We start from the raw sequence: 17,413 nt of genomic DNA on the forward strand, positions 1-17,413 counted from the left end.
TCAAAGTCCATTGTCAGCTTAAGTATTTCTTGATTGGGCACTTACTGAGAATAGTCTTTTCTCAAGAAGCCGACCAAATGCTTCACTGAGGCTACTTAAAATCAAACAAGTACATAGCCAATATTCATAACTTCGAATAAAAAAATGATACACACCTACAGACAGCATAAGTATAACCAGCAAACTACAACCTTTCTTTAGACACCCCACTTGGCCTCCTCTGTACAAGATTGTACAGGTGCAACAATGATCGATACGGTCACAGTTCCTGTCAATAACATCACAATTACTAACATCTGTCACTAGTAGAACTCTTTCTACTTTGTGTCCCTGGGGGAAAAGTTACATGAGATTAAAAATATATGCATACATGTTTATTTCTTGTGTGCTGTGCTATGTTTTTATTATTTGAAAGCAAGGTCAAAGAGGTGCACCTTGTATTTGAAAATAAAAAGGGTGAAGTTTGTGGTGGCAAATTAGGGTAAATAATGATACTTTGCATTTATATAGGACTTTTCATCCATAGATCTCATGATGATTTAATTAAATAGAGATGGATTTAGCTAAACAGAGTCATAGTCTTCAACCCTGCAAGCCTGGAAATATTGCAGCAATTGTCTGAAGGACAAACATGTCGAGGATGCCATTGTCCTAGAGTAGGGCTGAGAGGGGCTGGTGACAATATGTAACAAATTATAAATGGTATTTAACATATTTTAAAATAGAATGGGTCAGCTCAATGGTGCTAATCATGGAGTAAAGGTGCTTCTCAGTCTGAGTAAGGGTATCAGATTCTGGTCCAGGATGATTGTATTTTCATTGTCAAATCATCATCTTTGTGCCTCATCACTCTTCATTTGTCCCACAATTTAGGAGCTTAAGTTCCACATTTGGAAGATATCCATTGAGTGATGGTCTGATCAGACAGTCTTTGCTCTTGAGAGCAGTCCCATTGTGTGAGTAGAACTACAGGACTGGGCTCTTAGAGAGGTGTGTTGGTGGAGGCTGTTGTTGAAATTTTACTCTCCTCTACCTTTTGGACAAGTTTTTTGTAAAGACAATTGTCCGCATAAGCTGGAGGCTTCTGCGTCCAACAGAATCTGTTGAAATTCTGTAACAATTCTGTTAAAATATTGTCAAAATATTTTCTAGCTTTCCCCAAATCTTGATAAGGTAGGTAAGGAAACAAAGATAGGGAAACAAAGGCAGAATTTTTAAATAACTCAAGCCAGGCTACAGAGAGAGTCAATGTTAGAACTGGGGTTAGAATGCAGGAATCTCTTGTCAGTCTTGTGTTTAGTTCGCTGTGCTATTTGGATACCATTCCAAGTCCTTGGAGGTCACAGTGTCTTCTCAGCAGAGCAACCTGCTAAGCTGCAAGCAGGTGACTCTGAGGGAGCTTGCAGAAGTCCTAGGATCACCAGTGGCCGGCTAGAACCTAAGGGCCATCACTACTACTACTGGCACAAACTGATCCAGACTTCTCCTGAACATCAAGCCTGGGTTTCCATTGAGCCCAAAGGACAAGTAGGAACTGTTGCCTGTAGTAGGGATTATAAATGGCTTTTTATTCCTTGGTTAAATCAGTGACAAACTTCCAATATTAATGATCAATTTACATTTCCAAGAATATCTTCACAAGGAATAGTGCTAGAAACTAATTTTTTTTTGTTATTTAAAGATGAAAATAGTTTTATTACTGGTATTTCTAAATTACTCAAATTATGAGGATCTGTGGGATTTATGGGGCCATGAGGCCAGGTTAATTGATTTAAATGGAGTGGGCCCTTCCCTTTTTTACTGTGTATGTGGCTACATAGCATATTTCTTTGGCTTTTAAATCAATAGTTCTTTTAGTTTGATGCAAAATCCACCATGCGACTTGCTCTCTAGCAGTTCCTTCTTTCACTTGCCTCCCCCTCTCTCTTTGTATAATAGGCTGGTTAGCTTAAGCTCTCAAACCTCCCGTGGGAATCTGTCTGGAACAACAGGCTCTCTTTGCATACATGCTTCCTTTCATTTCCCCATCTGAAATTGAATGATATATTTTTTCCTCAGAATCTTCTGATGTTGTTCTTTGAGACTCAGTTTGTCAAAATCACACATTAGCAAAGATTTTGACTAGTACAATTGCATTTTTAGATGCTTACTAGCCTTGGCAACATTTACAAAAAGAAAAAAAAGACAGAAATCAAGTGTACTGATCAACACAAATATACACAATATCTGAAAGGCAAATAATTATGTTGTTGCTATAGTGGCAAGTGTTTTCAATTCCTTTTGTGTTAATCAACTTAATTGCATCTGCAAAGGCTGAGAATCAGTAATTTAATGGTATATATTGCTATTGTTAGAATCTAGATGAGGATAAAAAAGAAACACTGCAAAAATGTATGATCAGGTACTGTAGAAGGTACTGATAGATATCTTTAATATATCATTAGCATTCTTCGTGAGATGTGTGATATGAGAGTTATGAGCCAGTTCCTGGAACACTTCCTCACATAAGTAATCCTAAAGTGAATAGTCCCATCAAAGTCATGGTGAGGATATCACAGTAGAGAGGATTGGGCCCTAATTTAGTTGTTCTGTTATAAAAGTTTTCTTAAAAACTACAATTATATAGGGCCAGATTCAGATTCCTTGCTCACATTAAGTAGCACAATACTCACTGGAAATTGTTAGAGCTGCTCAAAGAAGATGATGCTATTCAGTAGGAGTAAGGGTATCAGAATCTCCCCCATAATGAACACACCTTCAGACATTGCACAAATAAGGCCAGATTCTCAATTGGCATAGTTCCATTCTAGTCAATGGAGGTGTGCCAATTTACACGGACTGAACATTTGGCCCTATAGAGTCAGAAATTAGATACAGACATGATTATGGAAGTGTCTAGAATGCAGTCACTGGGTGTGATTGCAGGTCAAACTGACATACTCAAATTAGTTTTAATCTAGTCACCTCAGATCCCATGACAGTGAAACTGCTTCAGTGAAGCAATATGAGCTTCAGTGTCATCTCTATGAACCCACCTGGAAACCTGGGTTATTACTCACAGGGCTAGCCCATGCTGAAACCTGGTGCTGCCACAGCTTCACTGTTCCTGGACCTGAGGTAACTAGATGAAAGCTAGCTCAGGTATGTCTATACAAGCTGCAATCACACCCTCTGGTTGTAGTCTAAAAATACCCTGAAATTATAAAGTCACATTGTCTATATTTGCCACTGCAGGATTATTTTCTACAGAATATTATCCAGTTTAGTGTGCTCAACTGATGAGACTTCTATCACTTCCCTTGGAAAACTATTTACGGTTACAAAATGTTTCTTAGGTATGTATGAATGTTTCTTCGTGTAATTTGTCCTTTGTTCAGTTTTGTGCCTTGATACTTGTTTGTTCTACTCTAAACAATACCTATCTGTCATTGACATAGCTAGCCTTAGGTTTTAGCTCTGATGGACTAAACTAGATCTAGTCTGTGAGCAAGTTAGGTCTAGGTTTCAGGTCAGATGAACAGTATTATTGGTGAAATCAGTATTGGATGTCAGAACTTTTTTAAAGCTTTTGTGGGTTTTAGCCCATGAAAGCTTATGTCCAAATAAATTTGTTAGTCTCTAAGGTGCCACAAGTACTCCTTGTTCTTTTTGCTGATACAGACTAACACGGCTACCACTCTAAGAACTTTTTTTGGCATTTGAAATATATTGTTTACGTAGTTGGTCCAAATCCTCCCTCACAAACTCAGATTTGTGAAGAGAGTGGCATTTTATCTTATAGTAAAATGAGAATAAAACTAAACATATAAGAGCAAGTGAATGTCGGGCACGCTAATTATATTACATGTACATCACACATTATCATAGTCCTGAGCTATAGCTTGACAGTAATGTAACCCTGTAGAATTCAGCTGATATTAAATTAATGGTCACCACAATTTTGTAAGTGTTGTACGACTATCCCAGAGAATATAGACTAGTGTGCCATCTCTATTTAAGTCAATCATCAATACATAAAAAAAAATCCCAAAGAATACTACAAAGTTTGTGACTCAAGGGATAGAATGGTGATGATACAATGGGTTAGTGCAGTGTTTCCCAAACTTGGGATGCCGCTTGTGCAGGGAAAGCCCTTGGCGGGCCAGGCCGGTTTGTTTACCTGCTGCGTCCGCAGGTCTGGCCGATCGCGGCTCCCACTGCCCGCGGTTCATCGCTCTAGGCCAATGAGAGCTGCTGGAAGTGACGCGGGCTGAGGGATGTGCTGGCCGCCACTTCTAGCCGCTTCCATTGGCCCGGAGCGGTGAACCATGGCCAGTGGGAGCCACGATCAGCTGGACCTGCGGACGCGGCAGGTAAACAAACCGGCCCGGCCTGCCAGGGGCTTTCCCTACACAAGCGGCATCCCAGGTTTGGGAAACACTGGGTTAGTGCATCAATACTTCTGGAGATGTAGGTTCAATTGCTGATTAGGTCAAAAGGGAAATATGTTTCTAACCCTTTCTGGCCCCCAGAGTAGGTCTGTTTGCATCAAAGATAATAAACAATGTACAGGACTCTCATTACCTGCTAAAAAAGGATGAGTCTGGAATAATGGAAATGTTACAGGTTAGTTTGGAGGTGCATGGTAAGACTGAGAGGAACTTTTACACCTCCTGTCCATAGTATAAGTGGTTCTTCTTAATTCAATTTGTTTAACTTTCATAAGCACTGAAATTGCTTGAAACTTACAAAACAAGCAATAATGAAAATGCTGAACTGAACAGAGAAGCACAGTACAATATGAGGTACATTGTATTAAGTAGTGTGTGGGAGGTCTGCATACAAATCCTGTTAACAAATAATAGAAGAAAACAATTTAACATTAAAGTTCAAGTTCAAAACAACTGAAATAAAATTCAATAAACAAAGTACCCCATTGAACAATGTATTCAATTTACAGGGGGTTTGCATATTGTGAAAAAGATCTTAATTGCCTGCTCTAACCTACAAGGCCTATCAATTATGGGTCTCTCACATTTGAAGAAACAAAGAGAGCGCTTATTATAGAGCACTTAGCAATGTTCAGCCAATCAACTCTCTTAAGTGGCTAAACATTCTAAACCCTGTAATTTTGTATCTAGAGTGCTTTGCACAATGCTGAACAATTTGTTGGACTGTTCCTTGTTATTTGGTGTGTAATTCATCTGAATTGCTGTCAAGACCCACCATAATATGAACTATCCCAGTTGACACCATGTACATTTATAGTTAGAGATGCTCATGAACAGAAGTTTGGTAGTAGGTGAATGTGCATGTTTTACTTGTAATACTGATCTCTCAAGACATCTTTTCTTACCCTACTGGCAAAGGAACATATTTCATTCAACACGGCGGGGGGAATTGATTAATCATTTATGTGAATCTAAACTGGTCTAAATTGCAAAGGAACGTATTTCTCACCTATGTATTCAACAGTCAGTTATGTCAATTTCCTATAGCTATTAAACATTGCAAACTATTTTGCAAGATATACACAATAGTATTTGCCGTTAACATACAACAACAGGATGCACATTGCATAGAAAGGAACGTACTGTGTTGATTTTGCCGCAAGTAACAACTGTACTGCAACGTGTCACTTTACCATCATGAGATCATGCCTTCTTAATGTTGTATCTGATAATTGATTTCACCTGCTAGAGGCATTTTAGAAACTATACTCTGGGTAAATCAATTAATTTTGAGTGTATTTTAAACTTTTAGCAGCCAAATGTATCATAACTAGATTTGTCATCTAGAATAGCCCAACCTGAATGGAAGTTGTTCACACAAAATTTCTTAAGTATTATTTTGTGTGCCTTGATTCCTCGCTATGCCCACTCTCTACCTATTTTTGTGAGGTTCTAGATTAGTCACATGTCATGACACTTGTGGGTTTCCATGAGCGTTAGAGTCTCTTTTCATCTGAGTGGGGGCATGAAAAGAGATGTGAAGATCTGAAATATATGCCTAAGTGCCATTTTTAGCTCTTTAATGGATGCTCAATGTTTTTTATATCTAGTCAATTAAATCTTAGAGTAATGATAACCTTGAAAGAAAGACAATGAGAAAAGCTTTTATGCTAGTAAACTACAACTGAATTCCTCCCCTGCTTACCTCTCCCCAAAAACATCTTTTGTTTGATTCCAGAGATGGAACTAGGACTGTATAGAATTTAGCAGCTTCACTTCACTTAAATCATTTTGTTTCTGGTTTTGTTTCACCCTCTGAGTTTTGCTCTGAATTTGGAATTGAAAAGTACCTCAAAACTCAAAGTAGAACTAAACTAACATCACCAATTTTTGCTTTGTTTGGTTGTCAGAATTGTATGAATCACTTAGCTTTAATGGTTCCCACCTGAAACCATAAACTGGACCAAGTTTGTGCAAAACCAGTTTAGGTTTGCTTGAAATTCAGCTCAAGGTCATTGAAAGGTTTACAAATTTCTGTTTTTCACATTTTCTGGAAGTTTCAAACAGTTTAGTTTATATTCCTAGAAGATTAAAGATTAAGAATTTAAAGTTCTAAACTGTGAAAAAAAATGTGAATGATACAGAAATAAAAATGTTCTCTGTTTTTCTTTCTATAAATGTAGTAATAGGTTATCAGTAAGACAAGCTTCAGAGATATTTTAGATCCACCTACCTTCATAGTGTCAATAGTTCTCAACAGAGTCCAATCTTACTTTCATCACAAATAAATTAGGTATTTTTTCACTTTTATTATTGCAATTTACAGTATCAGTTCAAGGTTCTGGCACTGAAGTTATAGAGAATATAATTTATTCTATGGGCATTAACTCTACATCATTTTAATTGCTTTTGCTGCTGATCCTCCACTACATCTTATTTGGTGCCATAGCTTTGACATTCCATTGACATTACTCTGGAATGTCATGATGTACTTGATGTACTTGATGGGGATCCCTGGAGGTGTATTTTTACCTGGCACATTAGGTAGCAGTTGAATCTTAAATGCCTGCTGTATGATAATCTGCCTATTTCATCTATCTAACCAACCTAGCTCTGTCTAATCTATCTAGATACATATGCCATGCTTGTTGCCATAGTCACTGAAGCAAACATTCAGTAACCTATGTAAAATTATGATTGTCACTCTTGTTGAGAATCTTATCAAAGGGGTATGTCTACACTTCAATTAAAACCCTGCCGCTAGCTGACTTGGGCTCATGGGCTTGGGTTAAGGGACTACTTAATTGTCATGTAGATGTTTGGGTTTGGGCTGGAGCCCAGGCTCTAGGACCCTGTGAGGTGGGAGAATCCCAGAGCTCAGGCTTCAGCCCAAGTCCGAATCTCTACACCGCAATTAAACAGCCCCCTTGCCCAAGTCCCTTAGCCCAAGCCAGCTGGCACAGACCAACTATAAGTATCTAATTGCAGTGTAAACATAACAAAGAGACAAAGGACTGAATGGGCATGAAGAGTGAATTTACTTGTTGAGCCTCAAAACCTGAGTTGAGACATATTTCTAACCAAGTTAAAATCCATTAACAATGTCTTCATGACATGATTTGATACAATCTCTCAATAGGGAAAAGCAAACTAGTTTGGGAAAAATGAGGACTCTGGTTCAGTGAATCATCTCCCATAGAAACCTGAAACTTTTCTAAGACTTTGATTAGCTTGGATAAGGCCTAACAACCATAGGCTCACTAAATTTGTTGCTAGGGTTCTGTGGCCTATCAACTTGCTGTTTTTAGAAGAGCAGCTGTAAGTTGATGTTATTTGAAATAAACACATTATCCAGAATCAGCCACTCCATTTTCCACGCAGAAATGTATGGGAATTTTACACCTGGTTTAAATATGGCACGAACACATGTTTCTGCGTATAGCCTAGAGCCCATGGATGCATGATTATTCCCAGAGCTGGGTAAGTGTTGTAAGAAATGTACAGTGAATAATCATTCATGTTTTTTTCATGAATTCATTTAGACTTTGTCCATGTCCTTTTTAAAATTCACTTTCCATCAATATCCACCCTAGCAAACAAGTTTATTGACAGGAATGTTTACCAAAACAGAGAATTTTAAGTGAAAATTGCAGAATATTTGCTGGAATGAAATTTTAAATTGATAACCATGAGTATATACACCAGAGACCTGAGACTAAGCATTGCACTCATTGAATCAAAGAACAGAAACTTAGCATGTGACCTATTTGTCCAATCAAAACAGCTCACAATAAGCTGTTTGATAATGAGCTACACACTAAGAATTAGCAAAATTAGATGGCAAATCATTTCAAATAACAAATAGATTACAGTGAATCATGATCTGTTTGTGGAAAATTCACAATGACTATGCTAATAATTTTAAATTTACATAGTGCCTTTCATATGAATAAATCCTAATATGTACCATCTCAGCATCTGACAAAGGCAGAGTGTGGCAAAATCTGGAAAAAACAATGTCTAACGCCACTTTGTTAATGTGCAAAAAATGATGTTTTTTTTTTTCCAAACTGTATTAATGTATTTAATTACTGTCAATAAAATAATCAAATGCCTTTTGTTTCTTCTTCTCTGTTCCCTGTTTCTTTCCTTTCATATATTTTTGTTCAATGTATTTGTTTTCCCTACGTTTTAAAATTTCTTTCTTTTCTCCCTACCTCTCTTCCTCTTTCTGTATTTTCTATTACTTCTTTTAATATGTATTTTTGCCGTATAAATATTTTCTTGTCTTTACCCTCTGCTTCTTCTCTTCCATCTGTCATAGCAAACCTCTTCTAGTGCATACAGTCTGTCTCTTCCTATTGGATTTTCTCCCTCCAAACCAGGAAAACAAGCATCTTTTTCTTTCCCTCTTCCTCTTTCCCTTTCCTCTTTTTCCTCACTCTTCTTTTATTTTCAAATTTATAATTTTTATTAGTTTTTCTAAATACAACAAATAGACCAAAATACCAGATTCATAATAGTTCATAAAGTAAATAAAGAGGGTTAGGATAAAGGAAGGGGAGGGGAAGCAACATATCTATCATCAGGGTCTATGCTAATCTCAGACCTCTACTGCCCATTCTATGTTTTTTCCCTCCTGTCCTCTGCATCTAATCTATCATGTACATATGTGGCTTCCATCAACATATTATCTTCCCATCTCCTATTCCTTCACCTGACTCCACATTCCTCTGAATTCCTCCTCTTTTGTTTACTTACTATGTGTAACAATAATACATGTATGGATGCTATATATACCTTACATATTGAATTTATGCAAGATCATATATTGACAAAGCCCTGGCTGGGATGATTTAGTTGGGGTTGGTCCTGCTTTGAGCAGGGGTTGGACTAGACGACTTCCTGAAGTCTTTTCCAACCCTAATCTTTTATGATTCTATGATATGCAGGCGTGGTTCCCTTTAATTACAGTGCACAGACATACCGTATGCAATATACAAAAACCATGTGGCATACTATTTATGTATATGAAACACCCATGCCTTTTCGACAGGGACAGGCTTTAAAGTTATCCTGATTCTGAACTCTCAAGGCTCCAAAGTCACGATCCGTACTTCTTGCTTTTCTCCCTTTTTGTTTAACCCCAAGGGTTATCCCTTTGACTCTTCCACCCTATGCCCAGGTTTACTTCTCTCTGTCTGCCTCATCCTTAACCCCAAAGTTACCCCTGTCTTTATCCCATTAAAATAAGCTTATTAATCAAGCGATCAAGACCATCATTTTTACTTAAGAAAACACTGAGGTCAGTGGAAGGTATACACATAAAGGGACTGCAGAAATGGAGTCAGTGTAGTAAGTCTTTTTCCATATATTACCTTGACAAATATATTCACTGATTTATCTTTTTGATTTTTGTTTGGTTTGTGTAAGGGCTTTTTCTACTTTGCGTGTCCTTTTTTTTACCTATCTGGCCAGAATGCAGCCACGTTGCTCATGTTCCAGATTACCCGATAAAATAGTTTACTGATTTTTCTCCTTGCTTTGTGAGGCCATTTCTAACTTTTATTCTAATTTTTATTTTGCTCTTTTAACTTCTAGATGGTTGGTAGAGATAAGGAAGTCTTCTGTCACTGAACCTAGCCCCCTTGTGACAGGGTAAAGCAGTAAGAAAAAGATTCCCTATCACGTGTCCTTCCAGTGGCGGAAAAGCTCTGGAAACTGCAACCTATAAATTTACCAGAGCAATTGCTTTGTCTTGGTGTTACTCATGTGCTTTGTCTTGGTGTTACTCATGGTGTTTCATCAATAAATTCTGGCCTGATACAAGGACTGAAACAGACTTGGGTGCAGCATTGTTTCTTTCCTAGGCTGGTGAGATAGTCCACCAGCTTACCGTCTCCTCACTGTTTGCTCAAGCTGTTGGTTTGAAAATCACTGGTCTTGTTTGCCTGTTTTCTCTGGAGTGGTCAGGCAAACATTTCTGTTGGTCATTTACCAGTTTGCGTGTAAATGTGCTCAGTTGATTTGTTTATTCAAACAAATAAAATCTCCTCCTAAACATTCATGGAAACCAAAAGATTGTCCCCTGAATCCTCTTTCCAAATGTAAGCCCCCCTCCCAAAATAGTTACCTCAGACCATCAGTCAGCAATAGTAAATATGTTTCCACAATGCACCTAGCTATAGTGGTGACTATGCTGTTTTATTTTCTATTATATGTGAGAGGAAGTAAAGGCTTGAACTTTCCAGACACATACATATAGGAAGGGCAAAAATACTGAAGTGTGCAATGTCATGTATCAATTTGGGTCTGGAAACCTAAAATAATTGGACCAGCCTGAGTGAGGGGACAGTCATGATTGTTGAAAAAGTAATGGAGTCCAAACTGCTGTGCATAGTAAGAAAACGAAGGCTTGAGTTGTGGATGCTGAGTTATGACTGTGAGTTGTGAATAATTCTTCCCATATTTTCCTCATTATCACTGAAGATGTAAGGCTAAATTGACATTTTAGTTTCAGCCTTGGGCAGTGAATAGCTACTCTAACTCATGAAAAGCACTGGGAAATAACTGTGACTCAGGAACAATTCCTACCCTGCTCCCCTCCTGCTCTGGGAGCATTAGAGGAGAGTGACAGCTAGTCTACACTTCAGGTTATGTCTGCATAACTTATGTCACTCGGGGGTGTGAATAAGCTATCTCCCGAGCGACATAAGTTACACCGACCTAAATGCCTGTGTGGACAGCACTATGTCGGCGGGAGAGTGTCTCCTGCTGACGTAGCTACCCCCTCTGGTTTTATTATGCTGACAGGAGAGCTATTTCCCATCGGCATAGAGTGTCTTCATCAAACGCACTACAGCGGTGCACCTGCATCGGTGCAGCTACATCGCTGTAGTGCTTCTAGTGTAGACTAACCCTGAGTTACTTCATCACTTTTGAGAATTCAGTTTACTTCCCCACTCTTGCTGAGCCAGTTCTACTGACCAGCATATAGGGTCAGTGCTCTGGTTCCACCACTTTAAGGTCACTTTCTTGCAGGCAGGAGTAGCAGGGAAGAATCCCTACTCTCCTTCCCCTCTGCCTGGAGCTGCAATGTAGGCCGCCCTAATGTGGTTGTGTGGAGTTGGAAAGGGGGACCTTCCTTCCCATGACACCCCTTTGGAGCTGTGTTAGGGCTAGAGACAATCTAGCCCATAAAGATTTTTAAAACGTTTGCTCGAATGTTGTTCAAGCTCTGTGAGTCAGATTTTTCTTGTAGCTTAGAGGTATTATGGGATGAGTTGCACAGGAATAATATTTGAAGTAGTGATGGTCTGGGGAAATTTGTGTGGAGATTTAAGAATACAGTCCTTCACTTGCATAATGCAAAGACCTGTGAGTCATGCGGATGACATTTTGAGTATAGCTCAGTGAAGAGAGATAATTTCCCATACAGGATAATGTCCTGCATCAGATTAGTACCCTGGGGAACACCACTGGTCACAGAAAAAATGTTATTTATTTATTGTTCATTTTGATTTTGGGATTAAGCCAGAGAGCTGCTAAGGGGCTATTGGGAATATGGAATACTTCCCTTTGGCAAATAACATATTGTTTTATATTAGAGGATAAGTGGACCCAAAAGATACTTTATATAAGATTGACAGCCCTGTAAGTCATAAGTAAATGTTTAATACATGATATGAACTGATGTAATAGTCCAGGATTATGGAGTAATGCAAATGCCATGTTAAAATACAAATGGGGTAGGTCATAATTATATTATATAGCTTTGTATCATACAAACAATACATTAAAATATTTTTCAAGGAAAGATTTACAGTGCTGCTGTGGGATAGGAGATAGTTTAAGATTGTATCAATGCTAATATGCATGTCTTATGTCAAGAATGGTAGTTGACTTTGTATGAAATGATTTTTGTCCTCTAAGTGCTTGTACAATACTCTATACTTTTTCAATGAAAATAATTATTAAGCATCCGACCTTTACTCAGGGTGTTCTTGCTTATTCAGGAAGAACTTCCTGTAAGTTGGGTTTTACCAGAGTAAGGACTACAGAAGCAGCACCAATGATGTTGGGATTTCCTCTAAGACCTCTTTCCACTCAGCATCCCAAGAACTTAGTTCGACTCCAGACTCCGTCAGTCAGGTATCTTTATTTGGCACATTGCACACAGCAATGCTATGCTGAGTTGATCAGACTCAAATGTAGGGGGTGGATGCAGGGTACACCACAGATCTTAAATTACACAGCAGACCTCTTCCTTTATATAAATTTACACATTACATTGCATTTAATATACATTGCATCACATGTTTTGGGATTGGCTTGGTCACTTTGTAGGAACCGATCCGTGTACAGCATGATCTGTTCATGCACCGTTCATGCACAATTTACTCTTTACATTACTTTATGCTCCTGACATATCTTGTCCTTTGTTATCTTATCCATTGTAAACGGTTCCCTGGGTGTTCCCCCTTATCTTAGCTAGTACAGACATTCTGTTTCCAGCCTGCTGATCCATTTACCTCTTTAATCCTGTCTCCCAAGAAATGAGGCCTCACCCATGTGTCAAACCAGGCCAACAAAGTGTAGCGACAGCAATGGCCCTTATTGTGAGATAGAAAAACAGCACTTTTGTTTGTGAAAATATTTCTTAACCAGTCCTCTGTTATCCTACCAGCTATCTATGGTAGGCAAAGCCTATTGGCCCCATTCTATACAAGGAAAAAAAGGTAGAGTGAAAAGGATTTGCTCCTGTGAAACTACAAGAGACCTCGGCAATAGAATGAAAACAAGGTTTAGGGCTCTAGTACAGTCACAATGTGTCTGTCTGCTGCTAGCTCTGATTGTGGTGGTAGTGATGAAATAGAAGAAATGGCCTGCTGCTAGACTATTCCCTTGGTTTTGGGACCATGTGGATTTGTTTATGTAGACCCACTTGCAATGCCCAAGTCTGCATGCCTTGCAGAGACACATCACACTTGCCTTCTCTGTGACACCCATTGTAGTGAAGTTCCCTGCATTTGTTTTCTTCTTTGGCAGCACTACAGCAGAAGAACCATTGTGTCTGCCATCTGAGTCATATGCGGGAGCAGGATTTGGAACTTTGTGCACAAAGGTTGGGTCAGTTCCCAGGGAGGTTGCATGTCACATGGTTTTTGAACCCTAAATGCATTTCCTGCTGTTGGGGTGAATAGAAAGATATAACTGAAGTATGTTGATTCTGTGGCTTTCTTGGGTGTGAGTTACAGGTCAGCTAAGTTTCTTCAGTTGATGGTTGATTGCTTGATAGAAAGAATTGCTTGCCACTGTTTCATGATACTGTGTTCTCCAGGCACTGTTGTCCTCCCTGTTTCTAATTTCAGTGCCACATCCAGCCTCACTTTGTTCAGCCATGACACGTCAGCAGTCTTCTCATGGGGCATCTAGTTCTAGCTGACAGAGCCCAATTACCCCATCAACACCTGAAAACAGATGGAGTACAGGGTGAGAAGGTTGGTTTCTGCTGTATAAAAATGCCATTTAAAGCAGCTTCTCACATTCTGTGCTTGAATGCTGAAGGAGGAAAATGTGAAGTAGATAAGGAGCTGTCTACAAACACTATGGCGAATGGTCTCAAAAGTGTGGACATGTGCAAATACCCATTTGGGTTCCCATCTAGGGGCTCAAGTGGGAGTTGGGTACCCAGGGGATTTTCAAAGTTCAAGTTTGACTGCACCTTAGTTGCCTGAGTACACAATACTCAGTGGGATTTTCCAAAGGGAATATGCTAATTTCCTAGGTGCCCAAGGCTAAGATAAAATGCCCATTAGGTGTATATTAGAATAGGTTAATAAGCATTAATGAAGTTTTTTGGTGTCCCCCTCACAGAGTATAAAAGCCAGCTAGCAGAGTTACTTCTTTAGTTCAAAACTTGGAGGCCAGTTATCTGGAGCTAAACAGTCTAGATATGATCCTTTCTGATGATGAATATTGAGGGTCAATTACAAAGCAAAACCTTTCTAGACTTCAATCCTCCAAGAAAGATATGGGCCACTAAACACTAAAGCCAAAATTTCAGAAGCTTGATTAATAGATTCATGGATTCCAACACCGGAAGGGCTCCTGCGATCATCTAGTCCAGGGGTCGGCAACCTTTCAGAAGTGGTGTGCCAAGTCTTCATTTATTCACTCTAATTTAAGGTTTCGTGTGCCAGTAATACATTTTAACATTTTTAGAAGGTCTCTTTCTATAAGTCTTTAATATATAAATGTTTAAGAAGCTTCATTTAAAATTAAATTAAAATGCAGAGCCCCCTGGACCGGTGGCCAGGACCTGGGCAGTCTGAGTGCCACTGAAAATCAGCTCGTGTGCCGCCTTTGGCACGCGTGCCATAGGTTGCCTACCACTGATCTAGTGTGACCTCCCATATAACACAGGCCATAGAATTTCTCCAAAATAATTCCTAGAGCAGATCTTTTAGAAAAAAAAATCCAATCTTGATTGAATGCACCACCACCCTTCATAAATTGTTCCAATTTACCCTCAGAGTTAAAAATTTACACCTGGGGGTGGCAAAATAGCCACTTGAACATCATCTAGATTTTAAACCAATAATATACTGCTGAATGGACACTTTGACATCAATATATTGCGAGAAGAACCCCATAATAAAAAATGCATGGACAGTGTTTCTTTCTGCTAAATTTTTTATTTTGGGGCACCAAAGAGTCTAACTTCAAGAGTTAGTCATATCCAGATCAGACCAGGATTGTTTGTTAGTAATAAAATATGTTTAATATGAACGAGAAAGTTATCTGTGCATATAAAAAATTAAATCAAAATATATAATCAATTAAACTAAGATAAACTATCACTGACTAGGTTTGTGTGGGGTGTGTGTGTTTTGTTTTGCCTTCCTTCTTTTTGCTGATTCAGTTGAAACAGACTTATCTTTGAGGGAGAAACACATGCAAACCAAGGACTTGTCTTCCTTTTCCCTCCTGTTGTTCTGTGACCATGTTTCTGTCTGATTCACCTTCTATCTACAAAGCTACTTTTAACACCTCAGTGCTAAGTACTATCATCTCTCCAGGGCACCCATCCAGCCAGACTCCCTCCTCCCTCCCCTCACACACCTAAATAGGAACAAATGCTGAGCTGACAGAGTGAGAGGGATTCCGATTTAGTTACATAGGATCTGTTTCTCTCAAATGGATCTTTGCAAACAATCACCAAACCATTGCATTTATAGAGGGTATTTAGTGCCTCTAAGTACTGTACCTAACGGCTACCTTATGTTCAGATCTTTGCAATGTCATTTTAAATGCTTAGGAGAAAAACAATTTATCAGTGATTCCACTCTCTTGGAAAGACTATATTGAGAAGCTGAGTACTATAAAAATATATAGCAGGCTAAGTGTGGGGTTATATAACCAGACATCCCAATTGGAATATCATGGGCCAGAGTTTTTTTTTATTGTTATAACCATCTGTCCTGACAAATTTTGATGAAATGCTATTTTTCTGGTTATCTTCATGCTACAGTCTCTAGCAGAAAACCCCCAACACTTTTGTGTGTGTGTGTGTGTGGTATGTGTGGTAGATTTGTCCAGGCATTTGGTTCACATATGTCTTATAAATAGTATCTCACCCCGCCCTTTTCTCTGGTTCCTGACATACTTAACTGTGGTGTCTTTTCATCACTGGGACGGATGTCTGCTCTCTGAACTGATAGTGACTTTTTCAATTGAAAATCAGGGTATAGCATACAGTGTTGGGAAGTGTTTCTGTTTATCCTGCCATGCTACATAAGGTGTGGTAGTAGCAGAAGAGTATTTCTTGCTTATGAGAACTCTGTAGTGTTTTTAATACCTGAAAGAGTTAACTATTTTGACTGGGATTTCAGTACAAAGTGCCATTTTAAGGAAACTGCCACTGTACTTCCTAGCTGGAGACCCAGGGCCAGATCCTTGTCCCTACTTTTTGTGCTGCTCCAGTAGCAAAGGCCAAGAGGTAAGGGGGAAAGCTGACATAGCAGCTCTATCCCACCCCAACTGGGCTTCCAAGGTAACAGGCATGACTTGGTGCAAAGCTGTGTGGCTGGAGCACTGCTATGTTTGGTTATAGCTGGCTGCTAGAACATGCCCCATGGACCATAGGCACCCAAGAGAAACTTAGAGAAGTGGTTTCCAAGATAGCAGTTTCCAATATGGCCTGCAGATTGGGATGTTGTTTGCACAGAAAACTCTTATTTACAGTCTCGGAAGGTGTTAGGAGTGAACAACAAAACGGTAGCACTCAACCCCAAAGATGAATGAAATAAATAAATGTGCCTGGGCAGCTGAAGAAGGCATTATCCCCATCTGACAGCAGGTTTCCAAGCTGAAAAGTTGCAGTGCCACAGAAGCAGTGTAAACAAGGTAAAAGTTTACAGCACTGGCAATTGGGAAACACTGCAGTTTGACTATCTGAGTTATTTTTGGAGCGTAGTTTAGCTCATCACTTAACTTGTCCTTCTGCTAGCCCCACTCCCCCGGCTGTGAAATTCATCTAAGAAACATAATCCATATAGTGCTGTGGTTTCCTGAGGCATGGAGGGACTATGTAATAAAGTATTGTTCCTCCTTCACCCTCCATGCTTGATAATTAAGGCTATGTTTTAGTCATGGGTATTTTTAGTAAAAGTCATGGATAGGTCATGGGCAGTAAACAAAAATTCACAGCCCATGACCTGTCCATGACTTTTACTATATACCCCTAACTAAAACTTGGGCTGGGGAGAGGGGCTGTGGGTGCTCTAAGGGGGACAGTCCAAGGGCACTGTGGGTACTGTGGGGGGGTGGCCCAGGACCCCCGCTGGTGCTGGAGGGGAGGGTTGGCGGGGCTGGCAGGCTCCCTTCCCAGCTCTGCGTGTCCCTGCAGCTCCTATGGGAAGGGGCAGCCAGGGGGCTCACAAGCACCAGCTCCGCAGCTCCCATTGGCTGGGAACTGCGGC

General features: G+C 39.5%; 1 long non-coding RNA gene across 1 annotated transcript in view; it reads left to right on the top strand.

Moving 5' to 3' along the window:
• The window catches only part of LOC103307054 (uncharacterized), a 388,418-nt gene extending 371,300 nt beyond the window's left edge, over positions 1-17,118 (top strand). The window contains exon 8 of the long non-coding RNA XR_010600106.1: positions 12,446-17,118. This is a non-coding gene — a long non-coding RNA (uncharacterized LOC103307054). The remainder of the gene's footprint in view (positions 1-12,445) is intronic.
• The last annotated feature ends 295 nt before the right edge of the window (positions 17,119-17,413 follow it).

Source organism: Chrysemys picta, chromosome 3, assembly GCF_011386835.1.
Source record: "Chrysemys picta bellii isolate R12L10 chromosome 3, ASM1138683v2, whole genome shotgun sequence".
In the NCBI taxonomy this organism is placed as follows: domain Eukaryota; kingdom Metazoa; phylum Chordata; order Testudines; family Emydidae; genus Chrysemys; species Chrysemys picta.